General features: G+C 43.1%; 1 long non-coding RNA gene across 17 annotated transcripts in view; it reads left to right on the top strand.

Moving 5' to 3' along the window:
* Positions 1–14,794, top strand: part of LOC142013547 (uncharacterized) — a 182,173-nt gene that overhangs the window by 14,348 nt on the left and 153,031 nt on the right. The window lies entirely within an intron of this gene.

Here is a 14,794-nt window from a genome sequence, read left to right as displayed (position 1 = left end):
GGAGACGCTAATGAGACAGTTTGGGATATGCTAATGAGGTGCTGCAATGAGACACTTTGGGATATGCTAAAGAAGTGTGTGGCTCATCTACACGGGATCCTTTTCAAAAGGACCCTGCACACTTCGAAATCCCCTTATTCCTATTTGGTTATAGGAATAAGGGGATTTCACAATGTGTTTGGTCTTTTTGAAAAGGATCCCATATAGACGAGCCACACAAGATCAAAAGCAGCACTTTCAAAGTGCAGCAGGCACCATTATGCTGATGAGACTCTGCATATTCATTTCAGCATCTCATTAGCGTATCCTGAAATGTCTCACTAGTATCCCCTTTTCAAAAGGGGGGGCTAACGTAGACATAGCCGAGGGATACAATAACTCAAATCAAAACATAAGACCCTATAGTGGCTAGGCACTTCGAAGAATGTTCCAGGGTGATAGAAGAATTCTTCCTGTGTTTCTAGGGAATGCAAACCCTGCTTCTTCATAGTGTGACACAAGGGGAATATGACACCACATCTCTACTATTCTGCACTAGCATCAGAATTGGTGCATGCAGAGGACACATGCTGCATGGTTTTCAGAGGAGCCCTAGCCCTGACTTGTGCTCCCCAGGAGATAATTCTGACTGAGTCAGTCAGGTGTCTACCTGCAATGTAGTCTGTCTGCGCCTGGAAATATGGCCAATGCACAGTCATGTTTTGGGTGTTCTAGCTGCTAAAATTGCATTGGACACTCCTTCTCTTTCAAGCAGAAGCTTTATAAGTTAAAAAATGCTAGACATATAGGGGGGAAAAAAAAAGCCAGGCTAGGGTAGTCCTATGTAGACTTTGTATAGGTTGAAAAAAATGGTGTTTGATGGAACTGCTTTCTAATCGGGTTTACTTTATTGGGACAAACAAATCTATTTTGATTTTGATTTAACTTAATTTTTCTTTATAACTGGATTTTTAAAACTTCATGCGGTCTAGCTATCTAACCTGCATACTCTGAAACTAAATAGGATAAGCCCTACTTTTAGTTTACAGAGAGAGAGAGAGAGAGAGAGACACTAAGGCAAAGTGGTGAAGTGACTTGCCCAATCACGTGATGCATGCATGCAATTTTATTCACAAGGGAGTCCATGGGATTCATCAACTGATGGAAGTTACACACATGCACGTGTGTTTTCAGGGCTAGGATCAGAAGTCTGTCCTCCTGATTTTGAGTCCCACGCTCATTTTCTAGACCAAGTTGACCACGGGCCTTTTTTTATTTATTTTGCATGATGCATCTCCTTTAAATTAAAGGGGGAAAGATGAATGGGATCTCTCTTACGACATTAAGGAGCCTGTAGTGAAGTCTTTAATCTTGGAAGAGAATGCCTTGCCCATCACATCTGTAAATGCTAAAGAAATTTAATTTTATGGTCATATCAAGAGTTCAGAGTAGCTGTTGTCTCACAAGAAATGTAATTACAGTATTTCACTCTGGGACCTAACAAGTAAACCACTGTTAACTTTTTTTTCTTTTTGAATTTGGAAAATTCAACACCTTGGTGTAAATTGCCAGAACTCCATGAAGTCAATGGAGCTACATTAACCATTTGAAAACTTGGCCCATGTTTTATGGGCTATAGAGTTTTGGGTTGAAGCCTGTGTGGTGTCTCAAAGAACTGCTTCTTCTACTTTGGTCAGGTCTACAATAAAAATGGTGTGCTGGTATAGCTACACTGGCAAACCCTCATAGTGAAGCACAGCTTCTGGCAACAAAAAACAAGGCTAGCTAGGGGGAGAGGCAGATAGAATCCAGAGTGACCTGGAGAAATTGGAGAATTGGGACAAAAGAAATCTGATGTGGTTCAACAAGGAGAAATGTAGAGTCCTGCACTTGGGACAGAATAATCCTAAACTTTGTTATAGGCTGGGGACCAACTGGCTGAGCAGCAGTACAGTGGGAAGGGACCTGGGGATTATGGTAGATGAAGGGCTGGATATGAGTCAACAGTGTGCCCCTGTAGCCAAGAAGGTTAATGGTATATTAGGGTGTATTTGGAGGAGCATTTTGAGCAGATCTAGAGAAGTGGTTGTTCCTCTCGATTTGGCACTGGTGAGGCCACATCTGCAGTATTGTGTATAGTTTTGGACTCCCCAGCATAGAAAAGATGTGGATGTGCTTGGACAGGTTCAGTGGAGGGCAACAAAAATGATTAAGGGGCTGGAGCACGTGACCTATGAGGAGAGGCTGAGAGATATGGGCTTGTTTAGCTCATAGAAAAGAAGATTGAGGGGTGATTTAATAGCAGCCTTCAACTTCCTGAAAGGAGCCTCTAGAGAGGATGGACAGAAACTGTTCTCAGTGATGACAGATGGCAAAACGAGGAGCAGTGGTCTGAAGTTACACAAGGAGAGGTATAGGTTGGATAGTAGGAAAAACTATTTCACCTGGAAGGTGGTGAAGCACTGGAATGCCTTGCCTAGAGAGGTGGTGGAATTGCCATCCCTAGAGGTTCTTTTGGGGAGGGAATGGGCAGGAGAGGGAAGGCTGGTGGTTATTGTTAAAATTATTATATGAAAATGTTACCAAATAGAAGGGTCTTCTGAAAGTTCATTTCACAGCCAGCTCTGCTCTGCTGAGAATGCTTGTTGCCAGCTGTCACTTCTTTCTGAACTTTGTGATCTACTTTGCCCCAGAGAAGCACAACTGTCTTGAAAATCGACTGTCCTCAAGTTCCACTGAACTTGGTGGAAACTGAAGAACCTTAGCTCCTGGCAGGTTCGAGCTCTTTGTTTACACATCTTTTGGGGGAGGAAGCTAAGTGTTGTTATCTTTCTGGCATTGGCCAGTCACAAATGTAACGCTGTAGGTTAGACTATCTGGAGGACCCAGCCTCTAGCAAAGGCCAGTGTGTTGCTGCTCCTCTCCAGGAGCAGCACTGGGAGGGAATTGAAGCACCTCCTGCATCCTTGCTCCTAGGATCAGATGAGGAAACCCCTGACGTGGAGATGGAATTTATCAGTAGTAAAGCACAGCTGAGCATGCTGACTTCACTGCAATGGCCTGTGCATTGTGGGGCACAGCCAATGCTCCAGCCATTTCTCCTTCCCCCAACCTACTGGTGTGGGTAAATCAACAGGCATGCAGTGTCCATTACTCCTACATGCTGGACGTAAGATGTGGATAGCCCACCCCCAGGGATAAGGTAAGGGAGTGTTTTATAGTCCATAATCCCTTATGCTGGTGCACAGTTCTCTGCACAATGTGACCCTTATGATTTTGTTATGCTGCAGCTAGGAGGATGCTTCCCAGTGTGAATAGACAGATATGTGCTAGCTATATATGAGCTAGTGCACTAAAATTAGCTGTGTAGCAAGAGATAGCATGTGTGGCAGTTCAGCCTAGCTAGCTGTGTATTAATCTGGCCAAAGTTCACTAGCTTTGAACTCTGGAGGCTAGCCCAAATGGCTGTCTCTGCTGCCCCTGGGTGAACTGCTATTTTTAATATGCTATCTCAGGCTAGTTCATGTTGGCCTACCTGCCCCAGGACCAGAAGGCACATGTAAGAAATCAGAACGGGGGTGGGGGAGAATAGGTATTGATATAAGAAAAAGTCCCAAATATCGGGACAGTCCCTATAAAATTGGGTTATCTTGTCACCCTAACCTGCACAGTGAAGCCAGCTCTCAGCTGCAGTGTCAACATGCCCTTGGAGAGAGGAACTTAACTTTCCAATAGAATCTGAAACACATTGGACAGCTGAATAGCAGCTCAGAGTAGAACAACACACAAGGTGTCTGCCCTTTGGATGTGAGTTTACTTATTACATCCTCACTCATGACAACTTGCCCTTTGTCACAGAAACCTGCTGTCTGGTAGAGGGCACATGACGTTGCACAGGAAACCTTGAGATAAAAGCAGGAAATGCTTCGCTGCTGGGCAGGCACATACATTACTCCTACATGGTGTAACCCACTGCCTGGCTCGCTTCTGAGAATGGAACATTCCACCCATGGAGTTTACCAGTGGAGTAGGAGTTTTTCATTTGTGTCAGCCAACTCATACTCACGGATAGGAAGAAAATACCAAGGATAGTTACATCATACAACACTACTAAGATGATGAATATTCTTTTTGTAACCCTTGTGTGGTGGAATGTGCATCTCTGGGAGTTTTCGCCACATCACTAGCATTATCAATATTTCCCGTGAACATACCGGCATCTAACAAGGCTGACTCTGTGAGGCTAAACCTTCTTATCCATGACCTCTTTGACTTTAACAATACCATAAGCCGCCTTATGGTATCTGCAGTGCACGATGAAGTCACAGCAGTCCTATCTGCATTAATTGATATGGCTCGAGGATATTTTCCTTATGTCTTGTGCTGAGTACATCAATCAAATCCATTTCCCACAAGAGATTACAGGGAGCTATTTTGTTCAGTGGGCTAGGGAGGATCCTTGCAGATATCATCTTTCTACCAGCTTTTAAGAGTCATGTGTATGAAGAATGTCATGAAAATGCACAGCCTGGTAAAATTCACTTTATGTGGTTAAACAAAATGCCTTTTCCAGGAGTAAGGATAAGTTTGTACAATCATTTGAGTACATCTTGTGTCTCATATGGTACAGAGTACATCACTGGTATAATAAAATTATTGGAATAATAATAAATACGTGGAGTTGTACCAGCATAAAATTGAAGTTATGTAGTATTAAAACAGACTCCCTGTGTTCAGAGTTTAACTCAGCCTTGAACTTTACAATATTTGTGTTGCAGTTAGGAGAGACTTAGAGGAAAGGGTCAAAGAGAAGGTGTAGATTAGAAAATCTAGTTTAAAAAACGGAGAGAAATTAACAGAGGGCAGGCAAGGTGAAATTCCCTAACCAAAAAACCCAAACCAAAACACAGCCCATGCCTTAAATCTTTATATGCTAAAGAGACCCTATATAAAATACAGATTTGTACTAATTAAGCTTTTCAGAAAGGTGATTCTTTCATTCCTTATTTGTAGTACAACTTTCCCTTTAATTTAGATTAAAAATAATCTTCAACAAAATCATGGCCATGGGTGTAAATGACAAGAGGAAAATGTCTCCAAATTTGGTTTAGTTTTGTAAAACCTGCAAACTAAACAATAATTTGTGAGGCTTTCAAAAACTTCAAATTCTGCAAGATTTATCCTTCCTATTATAAATCGCTTTACAGAAAGGTCATGAAAGGTATGATGCTGTATGGAATCTTGGAGACCATTTATATAATGGTTTTATATATATTGTATGTTTGTAATCTGAAACTTGTGGTGTGTTTGTGGGTGACACCCTCAGCAAATTAGCATCAGCACTGCCTGTTTGATGGCCCATCAAGAGTCAGTAAGTGATCTATATGCCATTACATGGGACAGTGAACCACACCCAGAAGATGTGTGTTGGCTACATAATGAACCTGTTGAAAGAAAGATACATTTTCTGATTCAGCAAGGCATTTAGAAGCATGTCTCTGGACAGAGCTCTAAGGCTATTCTATGTCCATATGCTCTGAACATAGTATTTGGGACAATGGAAGTACAAGCCACAGGACAAAGGACAAAAAAAGGCAGCTGCATTCCCTCAATTTTGTCTGCATTCCTGCTTCCTACCTCTGAAGCAACATGTCTACAAAGGGAAGCATTGAACAAAGGAATGAATGACTGTCCAAACTGTGGATGTGTTCCAGAGGGACTTTGAAGCAAACTCACCAGTATTGCTAAGACCCTATCTCTTTGAAGACTCTGTATACGGCTGACTGAATTACCATTTAACAACTCTCTTCTTGTTTGTTTTTTCTGTTTCTGTTCTGTTTGTTTTTTCTTTAGTTTTAGACTGGGTTGTCAACAAGCAGCCTGTGCTGCTTCTTGTAGCTCCCATTGGCTGGTAAAGTTAAGCAAAGTGCCTGGTGGCTCATCAAGTGCTAACTCAGATGAACCGTACCCATCCCATGGGGCACTTATCGCCCACCCATTTTAGACACAAAGGCTACGTCTACACTACAGCAATTTGTTGACAGAAGCTACCGTTGGAAGAGATCTTGTGTGTTGGAAGCATCCACACACAAATGTGAATCAAAAAAAGCGATCCTTTCTGTTGAGAGAGAACACCGCAGACAGGGCTGGCTGGTGACCTGGAAGCTCTGTCTGTTGACAGAGGGCCCCTTGGAGAATCCACATGGCATTTTTGTTGACAGATTCTGTTGAGAAAGATGTTCTGCCTCGCAGGGCAGGGGCAGAAGGCGCTCGACAAAAGTGCCGAGTTCTGTCAACAGCATGTTGACAGAACGTTTTTTTAGTGTGGATGCTCTGTGGGTTTTGACAACAAAATGCCAGTTTTGTTGAAGAGACCCTCTAATGTAGAGAGAGCCTAAAAGATTGCCTGTCAATGTGGTATTTTGGGTGAGAGATAAAGTTATAACTGATCTGGTAATGTGGCTAACCAATCCTTTGGGGTCAGCAGAACTTTTTGTATATAGTATTGAGCAGACCTTTTAAATAACTTCACTGGACTCAGGAGCTGATTGGGAGCCAGAGAAACAGAATGCAATAAAGGGGGCTGTGTGGTTGCCTTTTTCAGCTTTTTGATAGCTTATGTGGAGGATCAGAAGCACACTTTGTGAATGATTGGTGGGTAACAGTGAAGACTCCCCAGTCTAGGAAGTGTCTGTTCTCCTTTCTGAAGCCTGGCATTTCCAGTGAGGGTTGCTCTAGGCACAGCAGGTCACAAAAGGATTTATGATTATTTATTCTATACTTGACCACTTCATCCTTCTACTATGCTTAGAAATAAATGTGCTTTGTTTCAGGAGCACATCATTTAGTCAAGGTGAAGATTTACCTCTGCAATATTTTACCCAATATTGAGATAAAATTTTGGAGTGGCTTCATCGTGTTGTTATGGTAATCCAAACGCCTTGTGATTGATTTTTTTCAGAAAAAGTCCAAGTCAAATGAAAGAAAGCTATAGAAATGTCAAAACTTGTTTTTGCTGTGTCACTTTCATCTAGTCACTCTTTGTCATGCAGTTAAAAGTAAATTCTTCTTCCTCGCTATTTCTTCTGTTAGAAATAAAGGATAGTGTCAAGGTAGAAACACCTAATAAAATGGAGCATTATCTCCCTTGGGGACTGAAAAGGGACAACTTCCCATTCTCACATTGAATGAAACATAACATTTCCACAAGGATTGAAGTTCTGAAGAGTCCTTAAAGGGTATGCAGTCATGGTTCTTTGATTTTTTTTTCCCCATTCTGCAGAGATTTTTTTTAAGTCTGGTCCCACTTCATCTCCTAGCCAGTTCTGCATGTCATGGTTCTCAAAATGGCATTTAGCAGACCACTCAAAGTTACTCTGGCTCACTGATGTTTCAGGAGCCATAGTTTCTGAAACAGTGGCAGAGATTATCTGAAAGTGCCATCCAAATGATAGTACGTACACACCACTTGTTAGTTGTTTAGGAAAAGATAGTTATTTCAATATTAATAAACCTGGAGTGCAATCAATCTGATCTAGAAAAGAAGAAAAGTTATCTTTATCAGGAATCTAAATAATGCACAATCAATGTTAGGTATAAATAGAAACTAAATAATGGTTTTCAGGTTCCAAAGAGATAAGTGAAAACACATTTTTTTAAAGAAGTATGATTTAATGTATTTGTAGGTAGTTACATAGTTAATAGAAAGAGTTTAAAAGAAATGTAATCCATGTATAAGACTAGTCTCTCGTAGGGGGTTTATTCATAACTGGTTAAAAGCTTTTAACTGAAATAATTATCAGTTCTAAATACTTTTTCTGGAGTTGATTGTGCATTTATTTCTTGGCATTTTTCCCCGTGCAAAAAGTTATTCAGGGACATCTTCTTCATGTTGTTCACTATTAATATGAAGAGATGTAACAGAGAGACACATTAACACATGGTTTGAACCGGGATGCAAATTTTCTGGCACACTATAGGGGCTCTTTTGCATACTTGGCTTCATCTACTTCTTGACTTCCCTTCACCCCGCCCCTCTGCTCTCTGATTTGCTCACATTGATAATTTTTTTTCTGATTTGTCAATCTTGTTTACTGTTTTTGGTTCTCTGTGCCTTAAATATTGAGTCTGTTCTGGTATGGCTGTGGTCTGAAGAAGTGGGTCTGTCCCACAAAAGCTCATCACCTAATAAATTATTTTGTTAGTCTTTAAAGTGCTACTTTACTGCTTTTTTGTTATGAAGAGGTGGTGTCTTGAGCAGAAACCAATTCTCACCATATTTCAGCCACACAGGAATTCTGCCTCTATCAGGGAGGCTTTGATGATGGTTCAATCCACAAGGACAGGGGTCTGCAAACTACAGCTCTGGAGCCACACACAGCCCTTTAAGGACTTCTTTGTGGCTCCCAACACTGTAATTGCCAAGTAAATAAACCCTGTTCTGATTTTGTTCGATAAAAGGTGAACATCTATAAGCCCCAAAATGAGCAACTCATATCTAAATAGCAGATGATATGTGATCTCAAAAAAGATGGACAACTCCCACTAGCATCATCCAGAGAGAGGAAGAAGGTTCGGGAGTGAAAGTCAAACAGTGGTACAAATGCACACGTAAAGTGTGAGGAAACAGAATATGTAAAAACTTTGTGAACATCCTGCAGTAAACATGTACTGCATTACAAATCATCAGGTGTGCGCACTGTTCTTAAAATAAGGGTTACAATAAGTATGGTTTGATTTTATTTATTAAGGACCATCTCATATTCACATGCATTGTGACTCCTGAATTAGTGGGTTTTTAATGAATTCAAAAAAATGACTCTTCTTGCTATTTTGGTTGCCAACCCCTGCACTAGGATAAGGCCGCTCCCCTAGCTTTTACATACCATGATGGGTTTAGATTCTCTGAGTAGCACATTTTACTCATGCTCAGGACCCTTTGACCACTGAGCAAAGAGACACAGAGAAGACCAATAAGGATCAAGATTGAGCTCCTGCATTTTAACTCTAAAATAGCCTATTAAAAGAGATACACAATGGTTAATATTCACCTGAGTGCAAGGTAATACTACAACGTCTATGTATCTGTCCACCCACCCACCCACCATACAATCAGAGTGGTAGCCTAGTAAATTCAATAGCAAGATCCCTAGTGAATTTCCTGGAGTCTGTGGCTTTTTTTCCACTGGCTACTAAAAGGAGGTAAAAAGTGCAATGAGAGTTGAAACTTCTTGTTGAGAAACATTAGGTCATAAGAAATACTCATACACGTTGCAAATTAACTGCAACCACTCTGGGAAAAAAAAGACCTGGAGCCAGTGAGAAGAGCTCAGTGAAAATTGCTGATCAGTGTGCAGTTGTGGTTAAAACAAAACAGCCCCCTCCCAAAAAAAACACAAAAAACAAACAAACAGTCAAAAAAACCAACCCAAACCAAAAAACCCATAGCCCCAAACAAAATATTAGCTTGTGTGCAAACAGGAGGAGAGAAAAAAGCATGAGTGGAAGAAAAAAAGCAATGTTTAAAAGGGAGCAGTTCCTGTTTTAAGTGATTGCAGCATACACAGCCCACTGAAAGGAGAGGTTTTAAAGACTAGAAAGGGCTTTTGAGGAAACGTTTTTTAATGTTTGTTTTCATTCTAGCCTCCAAGCAGTAACCACATCCTCTGTCTGTCTCCCCAGCTGCTTTTCTTTAACTGAGGGACCAGGGCAGTTCCCATGGATAACATTAACCTGTAGAGTGAGACCTGTCACATGGTGATAACGAGGAAGCACTTCCTTCTGACCTTTCTATTTTGTGTATTCTAGCCATTTATGGTTTTTGAAGTTTGTTCAGCTGTTAGCAGTGGGCTGTGTGCCGCAGTTCAGCCCAAAATATGTCTTAAGCGGGCAGACTGAGAACAATGTCATTGTATGTCACTGCAAAGGGTCAACACTCTGGCTGTTTCTGCCTCACCCATGCACATACCATCACTGGGGATTTGTGTCAGACAGGTAGCCGTGTTAGTCTGTAGCTTCAAGAACAACAAGAAGTCTTGTGGCACCTTAGAGACTAACAGATATTTTGGAGCATAAGCTTTCGTGGAGATTTGTGTGATTGTAGGTGGCCCTGGATTTGCAGGGGAGGAGTGTGAAAGATGCTCCATGCCACCTCTCCTCCCACAATCCTAACCTTGTGCTCTGGCAGCTGCTCATTTCTGTTTCCCCAGTAGGAGGAAGAGGGTGAGGAAGAGGCAAGGCCATGACCTTGCTTCCCCTGTAGAGTGGGTCTGTTACAGAGAGCATTCTGGGCCTAATGGCTGCTGCAAATTCCTTGTGGACAGGTATGTGTGCTGGGAGACTGTCTGCCTGCGGCAGAATCTCCCAACCTCTCCTTAGCACCCCATACTGAGAGCTAGTGTCTATGAATCCTATGTAGATTTACATTAACTGCTAGAGTCCAGGGCCAATGCATACCTTCTGCAGTCCCCACAGAGGTAGTTTACCCCAGAAATGGGCCCTAGTCCCCCTGTCTCTTTAGGAAAAGCTTCACCTTTTTTAACTACTGCAACCTGGCTCTTGGCATCCAAGCATGGTTAGTGCTAACAGAAGCCAGCTGCAGTCAGGGTTGGACTGATGCAGGGGCCTTTAGGGGCTGAAGCTCAGGGCCTCAGGCTAAGAAGGGGGCACCCATTGGCCCATGGACCAGATGTAACCCACTGCTTCTTTCATCAGGCCTGTAGCAAGTCTTTGAGTCAGGTGTCACACACTGATCCCCTGACTTTGGCGCCTCCACCTCTGAGGCAAGAGATGTTCAGGGAACCTCTGCCTGCTGCATCTGCTCCTAGTGCCAGGTCTGCCACTTACCATGGTCAATACCTGTGGCTAATGGGAGCTGTGGGGACAGTGCCTGCTGATGGCACACACCATGCAGAGTGTCCTGGTACCTCTGCCTATGGACTGGGTATACTATCCACTTTGATGAGCAGAGCAGCGTGGTCCCACTGCACCACCAACCAGGAGTCCCCTGAGGTAAATACCTCCCAGCTGACGCCTGCACCCCATACCTGCTCCTATGTTTCAACCCTCTATCCCAGCCTGAAACCCCCTCCTGCACCCAAACTATCTTCTGGACCCCACATCTCCACTACATCACAATCCCCTACCCCGGGCCTGGGCTCACACCCACACCCCAAACCCCCACTAAATTTAATAGCCCTGAGCCCACAGGAGAGTTAATCCAGCTCTGATTACATTATATTGCCTTCTTGTCTATGTCTCAGATTTAGTTTGCAAGTCATCAGGAGTTGGATGCTATGGCTTTGTAGCTGGCTGGATAGCACTTTCTTGCCACCAGGAGAGAATTGATCAGCCAGCCTCAGCAGCACTTTCACTAGCATTGTCCCCAAAAAAAAAAAAAAAAAAGGCTGATTTGTTCTCTGTGGGCTGTGTTGGTTGTAATGCCACCGAATGGACCTGTGAGTGAAACAGCTTGTGGTTTTTGTAACTTTTCTTTCCTGTTTCCTTTGTTGGTGTTTCTATGCACTTCATTGCAAGAAGGTTTCAATTCCCACAGCTCTCATCACCTGCATTCTGCATGTCTACAGTGCTGATGAAAGCGAGTTTCCCAGCCTACGTGGAGAGATTTTTGTAGCCAGGGCTTCTGCTTGCAGGCTAAAAATAACGGCGTAAACCTGGCAGCTTGGACTAGAGCTCAGGGTTTCAAGCCAGTGGGGTGGAGGATGGAGTGTGGGGAGTGGTGTGAACTGGAGAGCATGAGCTCTAGCTTGAGGGCCCAGTTGTGATTTTTATTGCACTAGCCTATGCCCCCTAGCGCAAGTCTTTGGATGCAGCCTGGAAGACTTGCTTCCAGACGTGGCATAGACCTTCTGTTGGGGCCTGATTCTCCTCTTACAGTGAAGTAAGTATACTAATGAATTGAACTAGTGTGAGTCAGAGAAGAACCAGGCTTTCAGGGTAGATTCTAAGGCGTATCTACACGGCAAAGAAAAATGCTTTGCATGAAATGTGAGTCTGGCTCAATTGACCTGCATTCATGGGGCTAAACACAAAAGGTTAGATGTCTGGCTCTGGATGGAGCCCAGGCTCTGAGTGTCTCTCCCCTTGCCTTCGTACTCTGCTCTTTTTAGCTCTGCAACCTGAGTCCTGAGAGCCTGAGTCAGTTGATTCTAGGGCTGAGACTTGGTGCCATGTATCTTTTATTGCAGTGTAGACACACCCTAACTATTGCTAACTCTGGTTCATCTCTTGCTGATGTTAGCAACCCTAGGAAGCCTTTCTGTAGACAGGCGACAAGCATTTGTAAAATTATGTCATGTGTCTCTTCACACTGCAAATCTATTGTACATGGTGTCAAAAATACCAGCAGCCCATCTACACAAGGGGTACCACTATTGCTAGCATCAGAAGGACTGGATCAATGTGAGCAGGAAATTTTTAATTATTTCTCGTAATATAGGGCACTATTCAAAACTCACTGAGGATGACAGTGTTGTGCCAAAACTCTTATCAAACACTGTGGCCATCTTGACCTCAAGGATCTAATACTGTGCTTATGTAGGAATGGGTTAGGGCTCAGGTACTGTGTCTGCTGTGAAAGGTGGTGTGATCATGTGATACACAGGTATTTGCAAAGCACGAATGCTTTGAAAATAAATATGGTATGAAATCTGACCCACCTCTGATTGCAAGTTTTTGTAAAAAGAAAACAAAAGGATTTCATTTTAGGTGATTTCAGAACTTAATATAAACTCTCAAAGTTCTTTCATAGAGGAAAACAGACTCTCAATACAAAGCTGCGGTGTAGCTATTAAAAAAAACTTTGCATGCAAAATGAAATCTTAATTGAAAATACAGATCTTAAGTGAGCTTTGCTAATTGATAAGGCCCTGCAAACTTTGTTACCCAGCTGAGTCAACTTCATCTCTTTGTTTTTATGTAGTAACCTCATACCCTGAAACTCTGCTAAGGTTATTTTGCAGAGCTGTCAACTCTTCTGTATAATCTTCCCACATGAAAGGGGAATTTATTCTTGTGGTTATTCAGTAGATATTCTGCCTGTTTTGCACCTCTCTATATTTTTCTTTTAAGTTTGAGGCTTTTTCATGAAGTGGTTTAGAAAATGCAACACTTTGCTTTTAACTTCATTTCTCTGGTCTGTGATAAAAGGAAATCTGGAATCTTTTCTAACCAGTTTTCTTGCAACTAGGAGGGATTGTCTGAGAAACCAAGAACATCAAAGCCAAGAGGAAGTTAACTCAGGTGTTTCACTGGCAGAATTTTTAAAAATGGAAATTCCAGGCTGTGCTACCAGTTGGAAGTAATGTTCAGTTTTCCCATGGTTTCGATATGAAAAATAAAATGAAGCTAGTTAGTCATTGGAAAGTTTTGTCATGTAGTTAAACTGAGGTTTAAGTTAAAAGCTGAAGAAATCAGAATGGGTTCAGGAGTTGAATGGGCTGCAAACACTTAGATTTTGTTAGGTTAGTTATCATCCAAAAAAACAACATAGTGTGCAATTCCTTGGAAAGAAAACCCGGAACAAATATACACAATGCCATAAAACCTCATCAAAATTGCTGTGTGCCCAATTTATTTTTTTTATTGTGCTTTTAGTTTTTTGAAGGTTGTCATAGCCGGGGGTGGTAGTGGGGATAAGCTCCCACTACCTATAAAATGCTCCCATGACATGCGTCTCCAATAGCCTCGGACAACTGAAGTCCAGCTCCTGGCCTTCACGTTTGGCTTAGTTTCTAAGCCTGGTGAAACTGTTTGCACTGATGGGAGAAGGGGTGAAGGTGGGTGACTGGCACCTAAAACCAGTTGCTTCGGGCAGATGGGGCTCGTCAGCCTGGGAAGGCCGCCCACCTAGGAGAAGGAAACTCTCATTTAAAACCTCTGCTGCCTTGCGGCGATACCTAGTCTTGGGAAAGGCTTTGGGAGTAAACCCAGAGGAAAAATCCAGAGGTGGAGCCCCTAAGGCAGTTTGAAGTTGTGCTCAATCTCACTCTGGCAGGTGCTGCGACGACATTGGTGCCAAGCTGTACTGGCTTTCACCTTTCCCTTGGATTACATCAGTGGCGTGGAGCGGGGGAACCTGCTGCTGGGCATCAGCTGGTTCTTCAAACTTACTTGCCCAGGCCTGCGCCCTGGAGAGGACGCTCCAGCATCGTTTTCTGAGTGGGTGACACAACACGGGAAGCAGCACTTACTGGTATTAAGCCGCTGCACTCGATTGGCGTACAGTGAGGCGCCAGGGGTTGCTTCCGACAGTGGGAGAGGTCTTCGGATCACATTGGGCAGCTACCACCTGCCTCAAGCTGGGCAGCCCCCAGCCAAGTAAGTGCTGCCTCGCCACAGTCCACTTGCTCCGCTGGGTGTGTGGGGCTTAGGGAATCACTGACAGGTGGATCGTTAACCTTATACCAGGCAAAACAAACAAGCAACAAAATAATCCAGCCTTCAGGCTGGGCACATGGAATGTAAGGACCATGACTCCGGGCCTTACAGAAGACCTACAGAGCATTACTAACCCCCGGAAGAGAGCAATCATTAACAACGAGCTGAGAAGACTGCAGATGGACATCGTGGCCCTCTAGGAAACAAGTCTATTGTCCTCTGGATGTCTCAGGGAGAAGGACTTTTCCTTTTTCTGGCTTGGGAAGCCTCCAGAAGAGACCAGGAAACACGGTGTAGGTTTTGTGATCAGAAACAGCCTAGTTGGCTCAGTCATACCGCCAAATGTGGGAACTGAGAGAATGCTGAAAATCCAGCTTCAAACACCAGTGGGCATGGTCAACATCTTCAGTGTCTACGC

The sequence above is a fragment of the Carettochelys insculpta genome, chromosome 5, assembly GCF_033958435.1.
Source record: "Carettochelys insculpta isolate YL-2023 chromosome 5, ASM3395843v1, whole genome shotgun sequence".
In the NCBI taxonomy this organism is placed as follows: Eukaryota; Metazoa; Chordata; order Testudines; family Carettochelyidae; genus Carettochelys; species Carettochelys insculpta.
This window is presented reverse-complemented; position numbering and strand designations above follow the sequence as displayed.